A 10,940-nucleotide genomic window follows, 5' to 3' on the forward strand; every position below is an offset into this window, starting at 1 on the left:
TTAGGCACACTCTACATCATCAATCACATTCCTCTTTGGTCTCATAATCTCCTTGATCAGAAAATTTGGGACACTACTGAGTTACATGTTACACTACTGAGTTACACTACTGGGTATCATAGTGATATATGTGTGCCTGTGTTTGTAGCAGCACAGTTTGTGATAGCCAAATCTTGGAAACAACCAAGATGCCCATCACCTGAGGAAAGGATGTGGTATTTTTATGCAATGGAGTATTACTCAGCTATAGAGAATGATAAACTCGAAGCCTTTATATTTAAGAAGATAGAATATTCACCCCAGATGTGAGGACGCAAACCAACAAGTCTGTCACCTGAGTGGGATAAAAGGGAAATGAGAAGACTCACTTCTACTTCTTCGGAAGCACTCGAGTTTGCACCTTCACATTGGATGCTATCGATCTCTTCCAACACAAACGCTTCATCCATCCATCTTAGACACTTGGGCCTCTTGATACAGACTTGCATGAGATAGTGCTGTGAGATGCAAGCATTTAACTAGACCTTCCTCCTCTCCAGTGCACAGAGAGCCTTTTGCGCTCTCCCACACCTGACTCTGGAGGCAGCCATTGTAAGCAAGTATTGTAAATTCTCATATATTTGTGTATCTTCAATTAAATCTGTGTCTAGTAAGCACTGGCCAATATGATGAGGCATTAATTATTGGCAATATTTTAATTAAATTATATATTCCGTGAAAAAAACCCAACACTTGTCAGGGCATCTGGGGTAGATATGGACAGCTCATCTGCCCAGCTGTATCCTTTGAGACTCTTACTGTGACTTAAAGCCTTGGTCACACTGGCCCAAGAAACAGACTTCAGATGCAGGTTCTGGGCTCAAGATATCTAGCACACAGTCCCAGCAGCCCAGATACCGAGTCCCAAGGGACCAGGGAATCCTCACACTTGGATGCAACTCCACATACGGGGATACTGTGGGCCTCCAGGTCCTGAACCTTCTGGTCCTCCTTTCCTGCTCTACTTGGATGGCTGCGGAGGTCCAGGAAAGAAAGTCCAGCGCAGAGAGCAGGTGTCCCTGGAAGGGGCAGGCTTCAAACTGGCAGGATGAGAATGGTAAGCATAGAGCCCAAATGTGTGGGGACATTCGTTCTGGCTCCCCTCACTCTACATCTCCTTGGAGCCTCAGAAGTCTGCGACACACGCGGTATCCTCATCTGCTGATAGAAACTGAGGTACAAATGGGCAAGACTGATTCCCTAGGCTGCAATGCCTGAGGCAGTGAAATGCTGCAAACAACCTCTACCTACTGACTTTGAACTTTTACGCCAAGCCCTTTCCTTTACAAACAGAGCAGCCCAGCTGAGGGTAGCACTAGTGTCTGCAGGCACAGCCTTTAGGCTTCTGCTTGGGACAGAGCTCAGCTGCTCAGGACTCCTGGGCAGGCTCCTGGACATTCTCACACCTCCCCATTGCTGTCCCCACCTGGTATCCTTCCTGCCCAGAGCTGCCAACCTGCACTGCAGAGGGACTGGGCCACACAGCTATATGCATGATCAGAGGTGCAGGTCCAGTAGCAGGTGGGCAATGGAAGAAGGGGACGGAGAAAAGGAAGAAGGTCTGGCCCTGGGGATAGTATGGGCCCCTCACGCTGGTCCTCAGGCTGCTCGCACCCTGCACTTTCTGCTTCTGCACACAGCTCTTAGTATAGGTCCAGGAGCACAGTGACCAAGCATCCTGTTTGGACCCAAGGGGCTGCCTGTCCTGGAAGAGCCATGCTGGGCAGGCACCGTGCTCACCTCATAGGGCTGGGGTGGGGCAGGGGAGCAATGGGCTCAAGAGCCGGGCTGGGGAGCCGTGGGGTCTGCACACAGAGCTGCTCAGGGGGCAGCTGGCTCCATGTAGCTGCCCTGAGGAGGAAGCAGGTGCTCACTTCCGGAGTTGAGTGCTGACATTTGCCTGCAGGGAAGGAGAGACAGAATGGGCAGAGCAGTAGATGGACGGCTTGGACTCCAGGCAGTGGCTCCCCATCTCTCTGAGTGCCTTCTAAAGCTAGAGCTCCACAGTGTGTTAGCATTCTGCAATGCAATAAGATGATGGTAGAGTGTTACTCTGAAGAAATTCACAACAAAAAGATGGAGGTATGGAAAGTAGACAGAAAGGCACAGCTCCCAGGCCATCTTATAGCCTGGCCAGCTATGCAGAGGCCATGGACAAAGGCAGAGTGAGGAACTCACCTTGTTCCCTGGTTCTGTGCTGGTTTACTGCCAGGTCTGTGTCATTTCCTGTCCCAGATCTTAGAGCCCCATGGCAAGTGGGAAGCGACAGCACTTCTGACAGGAACGCCTGACTTTCTCTGGGCTCATCCTGTCTCAGACACCTCCTTTTGGAACTCAGGGCCTGTGGGGACTTCCTCATGAGGTCGGGACCCAGGGGCATGCAGCTTGAGTTGGGGGCTCCAGGGGACCTGCATGCCCCATGCTGACCCGAAGCCAAGGACACCATGACTGAGGCTCTGTCCTCCAGCAGGGAAGCCTGGGCCCCACAGGTCGCCAGCTCAGCCTGCCCTGCACTGGCCCCACTGCACAGACCCTGACCTGCCCCTCCATTAGCCACCAAGGGGAGGAGCCAGGCTGCTTCCTGAGCAGAGCAGGCAGAGGACCTCAGTGCCTCTGACACCGAAGGCCTGAGGTAAGGACGTGGCCATCAGAGGCTGTTAGAGAGAGGCAGGGCCAATTGGGACAGGCAGCACTGGCTCTGGCTCTGGTGGCAGCACAGAACGGGAAGCGAGGCTGGGCTCAGGCTGATCAGCTGTGACAGGCTGAGCCTGCACACCAAGGCCACCAGAGCTGGGACCCTGAGGGCAGCTTCCTCTTGGGGCAGAGACCCTGCTGTGGGTCAAGCTTGGAGGGCCCTGGACTCATCCTTCCTGGCCCTGCCCATCAGGGTAGGAGATGCTGCCAGTCCTTCCTGCCCAGCCCCTGCCTCCCCTGTGTGGGCACTGGCTCTGGCTTGTCCTGCTTCCCTCTCTGCCCCTGGCTTTACCCCAGGATCTTGACAGCCGCTCCCCTCTCCCAGGCACTGCTCCTCCTCTCCTCTGTGCTCCTTTTGCTCTGCCAAGGCCTCAGGCATTGCGTTAATGGGCCAACCTCCTCACCTCACCCATCAGCAGCTCTGGTCCTCAGCCTCTGTGTACATGTCGCATCCCTTTCCCTCAGTTCTCCCTGTGCGCCTGCGGGACCCAGGATGCAGGGGCCCCTCGGGTCTGCCCTGCCTGAGGCCCACAAAGGGCCATGCTGCCCAGCACAATCCCCACTCTTCCCCCAGTGCCCTTCCCTGGGCCCCAGCAGCACCCACAAAGACCTCTGGGCACCCAGGGAGAGTCAGCGTGACCTCACGGCCATGCCATTGCGCCAGCACCTGGACACGCCCGTATACTCATTCAGTCATGCACTGACTCATATTCTAAATCTCACTGATGCAGGTTCACCCACTTAACACTCATACACAGATACACTACACACATATTTACAACACTCAAAGTCATACTTTCACTCAACCACTCATAATCACACACCTGCACACACACACACACACACACACACACACACACACACACACACACCCCTGCATGTGGGCATGCAGGCACAGGCACAAGCAGATGTGTACACATACACAATCTGAAGAAGTCAGACCCTCCACAGGCCTCATGGGACCTCTCTTCCAGCAGGCCTGGCTTCTGCTGTCACCTTCTGGCTGTCCTACCTCTTTCCTCTTTCCTATCTTTTCCTCCTCCTTCTAGCTCAGGAAACCCCTCTCCCTCTGGGCACCATTCACAACTCCTCCCTTCCTGTCCCTGACCACTGCCCTGGGCCCACGACCTCTCACCCCAGCAAGGTGGCTGCAGCTTCCCTGGCTGAGCTGCCACTGTCCCTGTCCTGGTTCCCAGCTCTGTTCACCCACAGTTCCCAGGCTTGGTTTTTCCTGGAGCACAAGGCTGACCAAGTCACTCCCTGCCCATGAGTCTCCCATGGCTGCCTGTGGCTCACAGGAGGCGGCTCAGCCCCTCCTCAGCCTGCACAGTGAATCCTGTGGCACTGGCCCCAAGCAACTTGATGGGGGGGGGGGAGGGTGTCTTGAGCCTCCCCTGAGTCACTCTCACTCCTCAGTCTACACAGACCACCCACTAGAGGTCGCCCTGAGGATTGCTGGGACCCTGACTCTTCTCCATCCTTCAAGGTCAAGTTCACTTCCCACACCCCCTGGGAAGCTGCCCAGGAAGCCTTCCCTCTAGGAAGCTGGACTTTCCCCTGTCACCTTCCTGGCACCTTCTCTGTCCCTTGCCTTTGCCACTGAGCACCCTGTGTCCAGACGTCAGTACTGAGTCCCTCACCTGCTTGTTCTGACTTCCTTCACAGCCTGGTGGTCCGTCCTGGAGGCTAGGCAGTGTTCTCAGGCAGGGCAGCCACACTGCTGGGACCCAGGAGTAGGGCTTCTCTGTTCTCTTTCCTGCCTGGTCAGCTGGGCTCTGTGCCCCACCCAAGGGGCCCCACCTAGTCTAAGGGAGCCCAGGGATTCTGCAGGGTGGGGACACATACTTTACATGTTTTTCCACCATATCTTCCCAAGACAAAGACAAGGTAGGCCAGTTCAACACAGTTTTTGATCTGAAAAGAAGAGATAGGAGTGGGAATGAGGTGCCCAGTAAGGGGAGCTCACCCTCTACTTTCGTCACCTCTCTGCCGGATCCTAGTGTCACTGCTGTGACACTAAATGGAGCAAGAGGACGTGGCTGGAAAAGTCTGATTTGTGGACTGTTTGCCAGCTCTTGCCCTTGGTGTCACCTTCTCAGCGCCTGTGGCTGTCAGGAGACTTTAGCATCATCACTAGGTCCAGAAATGCCCAGATGTGGCCTGTGGTTCCTTGCTAGACTCCTGGGCTCCGGGTGTCGGGTCTGTCAGTGGAGTGGGAGCCCGTGAAGGCTGCATCTGCCTGCCTCCCTGCTCCCTGTGGCATCCCTGGGTTCTGCTTACTCCCCATGTTTCTCAGCACTGCAGAGGCCGAGAAGTTGCCTAATGGAGCCTGGACCTCAGCATAGGTGACCAGCAACCCAGAATGTGTGACACCTCAGCTTTGTCACCAGCTGGCAGCTCAGGAGAGGGGGACAGGTTGCCCACTGCTGCTCTGTTGCCAGCACTGTGGACCACAGGGATAGCTGCAGGCTCTTCCTGTCCCCACTCCCACCTTCTGCTCCATTTTCCTCACTCTGCCTCCAGATGGAGAGCGAGGAGGAGGCGGAGGAGGAGGCCGGGGCCTTGAAAACTTCCAGCCAGAGCGGATGGCACACATCTGCCTTACATCCCTTGTAAAGTCATGGGGCAGAGGAGAGCGATGCCTGGTGTGGAAGGACACGTGACACTCAGGGCTTCACAGTGGGTGAGCCAGAGTGCCTGCCAGGAGGCCACCTTTCTTCCCGCCAGAGATTATAGTGCCTGTAAATGGGACCCCCTGAAGGTCACGCAACCATGTGGTGACTGTCACACACAAGAACCACCTCCATCCAGTGCCTCGCTGGGCTGCATCTAAATCAGAGTGGACACCATGAGGAAGTGAAGGCTGGGTCTTCCTAACAATGTCTGGGCAACAGACACAGAGCACTCATGTCCCAGGCACTTAGAGGACCTTACCCCTAGATCCACCCTGTGATACCTGCTTACTCTCATTTCGTGATTGAGGAAAATGAGCTCTTTTCGGGCCACTGCCGTGATCCACACACATGGGCTACATCTAAACCCAGGTGCTTCTCCACACCCACATGCTGCTCACTGCACCTAGTACATGTGGAGGACACCGCGTCTGACGGCTGCTGTGTGACCGAGCACTGCACTCCAAGGCTGATCCAGGACACAGGCTTTGCCCTCGGCAGTGCCCAGGTTAACGAGCAAGTCACTTCTGCTTTCTAAGCCTCACCTTGTCTGCTTTGCTCCCCACTGCGCTCCACCTACTCTCCATGGAATGAAGAGAGGAGCTCCAGTAGTGATGTTTTGAAGGAAGATTTGAATTCTAGGACACAGAGGAAAGCAAATGCTCATGGGCAGAGGAAAGGGCTGCAGGCACAGACAGGCATTCAGGGAGGAGGCAGCTGGGGCAGGGCCTGCCACTATGTAGGCTTCAGCAGTAGGGCACCATTTCTGTGCTTGCCACCCAGAGTGAAGGAGGAGAGCTTGATTTAGCTCACTGTGTGTAGGTTTCAGTAATCGGCTGGCTCCAAGGCTTGGGGGCATCACAGAAGAGACACAGTTCATGGTGGGCAGAAGGTAGCAAAGCAACAAAGCATGACTGCAGTTGTTTCTACCCCTCATATCTTATCAGGCTACTCGGGGTGGGTGGCACTCACACCCTTAACCCCAGTGCCCTTGAGCCTAGCACTGCACTATGAATCAATCCCAGCATCACATACTCTAGATCCAGCCACTTCTGGAAAGCCCCACCTATGCCCACAGGAGGCTTTGTGAGACTGTCTAGACATAAGCCATAGCAGAAGGCCATTGCCAGTGCCTGCAGCCATTGGCAGTGGTGGAGCTGGATGAGGTAGAAGCCATGGACTGCGAGGGGAGGGCAGTCCTTAATCTCTGATCTCTAACAGGCCACCCAAGCTCAGTGACCTGAAACACGGACTTTTTTAGGGTGCCTCAGGCTTCATGGTCAGACATTAGGAGAGCAGAGTGGAAATGTCTAATGACGGGGGTTCCCTGAGAAAGCTGAGGAATGGTATCACTGGGTGGCAGGGTGTGGAATTCTCTAGAAGCCTCCTCATTCTGGCCTGTAGCACCAGGGTGGAGGACCCCAAAGTTGTGCATGAGTCCAGCTTTGTGCCTTGACAGGCTGTATTCCTTCCTGGAAGATCTCAAGGTGTGGGAGCTGCAGGCCCTAAAACATGATGGGGGGACCAGAGCCCCATGAGGGAAGCAGTCCCATGCAAGCACTCCACAGTTTCAAGTAGCTGTCAAAACACATGACACAAAATATCTCCCACCCAAAGCTGCACCCTTGCCCTTTTTTTTTTCTTAATGCATTTGGTACAGGATCTCACTACTCAGCTTGGACTTGTAGTGATCTTCCTGTTTTCAGCCTCCTCAGTGCTGGGATTGCAGACATGTGCTACCACCCCTGGTCTCAGGTGGCTGGCTCAGTGTGGCTGGGGAGAGGGTTGGTGTGACACGTGGTGCTGGGGATTGAACCCCAGTCCTTGAGCTTGCCTAAGCAGGTGCTCAGTCTGCCGAGCTATCTCACTGACCCCCTTGTTCTTTTTAAGTCACACACATTGAAATATCACCTTTAGATTTTATAGAGGGTTTTTACTTATATCTTATTCTTGTGTATACAGAAGGAAATACAGCTGGTAAAGTTTTTCTAAGATCATTTCCCCCACAGATAGGAGCTTCTCACTCCCTCTGAAGGCATTATCTGTGATGAGTGTGCTCTCCATAGCCCTGCATTCCACGTCTTCAGGAGCTGGCCTACTGCAGGTCACAGAAGGCTGAGTGCAGTCCCCTCCTCCAGGAGCTGGGTCTTCATCATCCCTCCGAACATGGGCAGGGGATGTCTGCTCTGATCTTGCACAGCGGAAGTGACATGGTGTGACTTCTGAGCTGATGTCATAAAGAGCTGTTCAGCTTCTACCTTGTCTTTGCAAATGGAGCTCAGAGCTCTTGGGGCTCTGAGTCACCATAATAAGTGGCCACCACACCTGACACTACCAAGCTGAGGAATCCCAAGTCACCTGGAGAGGTCAGGTGCAGCGTCTGCATGAACAGTCCCTGTGGAGCCCAGCTTTGGGGTCCCCGGCCTGGGTGTCACACACCAGGGTAAGGAAGCTGGAGAACTGCATGGAACCCAGCCATCCAAGTCACATCCTGCTCCCCGGCCTTCCTGGGGTGCTCATCACGGGGCCTCTGCACTTGACCCTCTTGAGGGTCTGGCAATGGAGTTGGAGGCACAATAAAATGGTCTTTGCTTCAGGTCAGAGAGGTTAGGTGGCCTGTAATGGACAGTGATACAGGTCTCACAGAGGACTTTGGAACAGGGCACCTCTACTGTTGCCTGGCTAGCCTTAGGGTGGGCACAATGGCCTCCTCATGTCCCTCATTGCCTCCCAGTTCCCGGGAACATCCTACCTGTAGTGACATCCTGATCTCAGCCAGCTCTGCTGCCCTCTCCTGGTTAACAGCAGGGCTGGTTCCTCAGGTGGCTCTTTGAGGAGTGCCCGTGAGGGGTTGGGACAGGGGCAAAGGGGCCTCATCTCCCTCACCCCCGCCATGCACACCCAAGACCCTATGACTCCTTCCCCCTTGATGCTGTCAACATGCAGGTCCCTGGGCAAAGCTGCAGGTCACAAAGTCACCATGTCAACCTTCTTGTCCATCATAACTCCAGGGTATTCTGCCCCAGGGTGCAAGGAGAACCTTGGGAACAGCTAGTGGCAGGCCACCTAGAGTTGCTGTATCTGCAGTCCCTGTGCTCTGCAGTCCCTGTGGGCACACTGGGTTTTGGTGACAGGGCTCCAGGGGTCATGGTCTCTGAGCACAAGTGAGGTGACCAGGCATGAGGCCTGAAATGGCTTGTGCTCACCATACCTGGGCCTTGGGGCAGAGTCCTGTGAGCAAAGAGGTCACAAGGACAGCCAAGAATATGGGGGGCTGTGGCCCCCATGTGCTTTTCCCTGTACTCTTCCTGCTTCTGCTACTTCTGCCCTTGCTCAACACAGCAAGCCCCATGGAAGCTGTTGCGGGCTGGAGAAATGTCCAGAGACATGGCCTGGGCTGGGAAAGTTTCCAGCCCTGGGTCTCAGCACGCAACTGGCAAAAGAGGGACAGAGTCAAGAATCCATGCCTGGACGTCTCAGATGTCTACTTCATCCTGGACAAGTGAGTGGCACTCCTGCCCTGCCTCCACCTGGGCCCTGGAAGGTGCTGTCCCCAGTCACTACAGGCAGGTGGGGCCTCAGCCACCCCAGGGCTGTCAGAGCACAAGCAGGGGCTTGCTGCTCAGCCCCGGCACAGCCCTCAGCACCATCATCTCCTGAGTGGGGGCTGTCACTACGGGGGCTCTGGCTGGCTCTGGCTCTGCAGCAGTATAGCCCAACCTCAGTTCCTGGCCCCCAGGAGCCACTCACAGCCTTGGCAGAAGCCCCAGAAGGGTTCTCTGGGGAGAGAGTGCCTGTGGCCTCTGGGGGCGCACTCAGCTGCATCCCTGCTCAGTGCTTTGTTCTAAGCCTTGTTCTCCCTCCCACACTGTAGACTTGACACAGTCCCTACACTTCAGGTGGCTGGAGCTCAGTGCTGCCCTGGGGGACCTGGGCTATTAGGGAAGGAGGCAAGAGGATCTTGGTGTTGGGAAGGTGATCAGGCTCCACCTCAGCCCTTCTTGCTGGCTGGGCCCGGGGACCCAAGAGTCATCCTTGCTGATGCCAAGCACACTTCCTGCAATACTGCATCCTCCCCACTCCAGATGCCCAGCAACCCAGGGATATCTGTGTGATGTCCTGCTTCAGGATGGGGTCCTTGATGGCCAAGGTTCCTGGAGGATTCTGGGGGTGACAATATCCAGGCTTCCTGGACTGGGTTCTTTCCACAGTTGCAGGTTGGCTGTGCTCATTTCTTCCTTCTCCATGGGCACTGAGGGTGGGGAAAACACAGGTCCTTGCCACAGCTCCTGAGTCAAAACAGTGACCTGGGAGCCCCCTGCCCACTGGGGGAAGGGTCTCTCCTAACTTCCAGCCCAGGGACTCTGCGACACCCTGGGCAGGTGGTGACCCTCGGCTCCTTAGTGCAGCAGGGCAGTGGCTCCCCTTGGGCATCAGGGCTGGGGAAGATGGGCACAAGGTAGGTTGATGCCTCATTGGACCAGTCCTGCCAGAAAGTGACCATGACCCCAAGACCCCTCTCTGCTGTCACCCTGTTGCCTGTCTCTGCGTAGGTGATGGGGACTCAGAGCTCAGAGAGTATTCAGGGCTGTAGGCTGGAAAAACCTCCCACTGGGACAAGATGGATCTCTTCCTGACCTCCTGAGTAGCAGAGATCCATTATTTCCAACTCCAGGCCCCCGGTGACCAAGGCACATCATATTCCAGGATGGCTAGCACTGGCCGACACCGAGCTGTTTGCCTCATCTGCATTCCTTTACCTCTGTGCCAACAGTGTGAAAGGGGACCAATTTCTCCACCGTCTTCAACCCCTGCTAAGCAGGCCATCCACTCTGAAGAGAGCTCTGGATGTCAGGACCTCTTCCTTGTGCCATGCACCCACATCCGCACCGCTGCCACCAAGTGGCTTCATCCCTGATGTAGACTCCATGGTCCTTGAGAAAACCTGACTTCTGCTCCCTTGGGTTTGTTTTGCTTTTCAATGCTGCTGCCTTACCCGGGAACATTTCTGCACTGGGCTTCTGCATTCCTAGGCTCTGAGCCCTCCTTCCCTGTGGCAGCCTGGGCACTGGACTTCAGGCCCACCTGGGGCTGCAGGGTTGCACCCACCATGTGGCCGCCATGAGCAGTGTTGCTGTGGCGCCTGGTGGGTGTGCGCCTGCTCGAGTACATGCGTGCACTTCTTTGGGGGTTTATGAGCTAATCCCTGGCTTAGTTTTGCGAGGAGCCACAACGATGCTCACTGGGGTATCTGACGACAGTGCACGAGAGACCAGCTTCTTTAGTTTCCTTGTGCTTTTTGCTATCTGCCCGAATGGGTGTGAAGTCATGTTTTACTGCAGCTGCGAATCATCTCCTCAGTGGCTAGCGAGGTAGGGGAATGTTTCACACGGTCACTGTGTGTCTCAGTGTCTTTTTTGGTGAAGCGCCTATTTGAGTGGGTAATAATCCTTTATCAGACACATGATTCATAAACATTCTCCTCCATTTGGGATGAAGTCCAGCTTTTTTTTTTTATTTAACTACATTTATTGG

This window comes from Octodon degus, unplaced genomic scaffold (genome assembly GCF_000260255.1).
Source record: "Octodon degus isolate 3935 unplaced genomic scaffold, OctDeg1.0 scaffold00132, whole genome shotgun sequence".
Lineage (NCBI taxonomy): Eukaryota > Metazoa > Chordata > Mammalia > Rodentia > Octodontidae > Octodon > Octodon degus.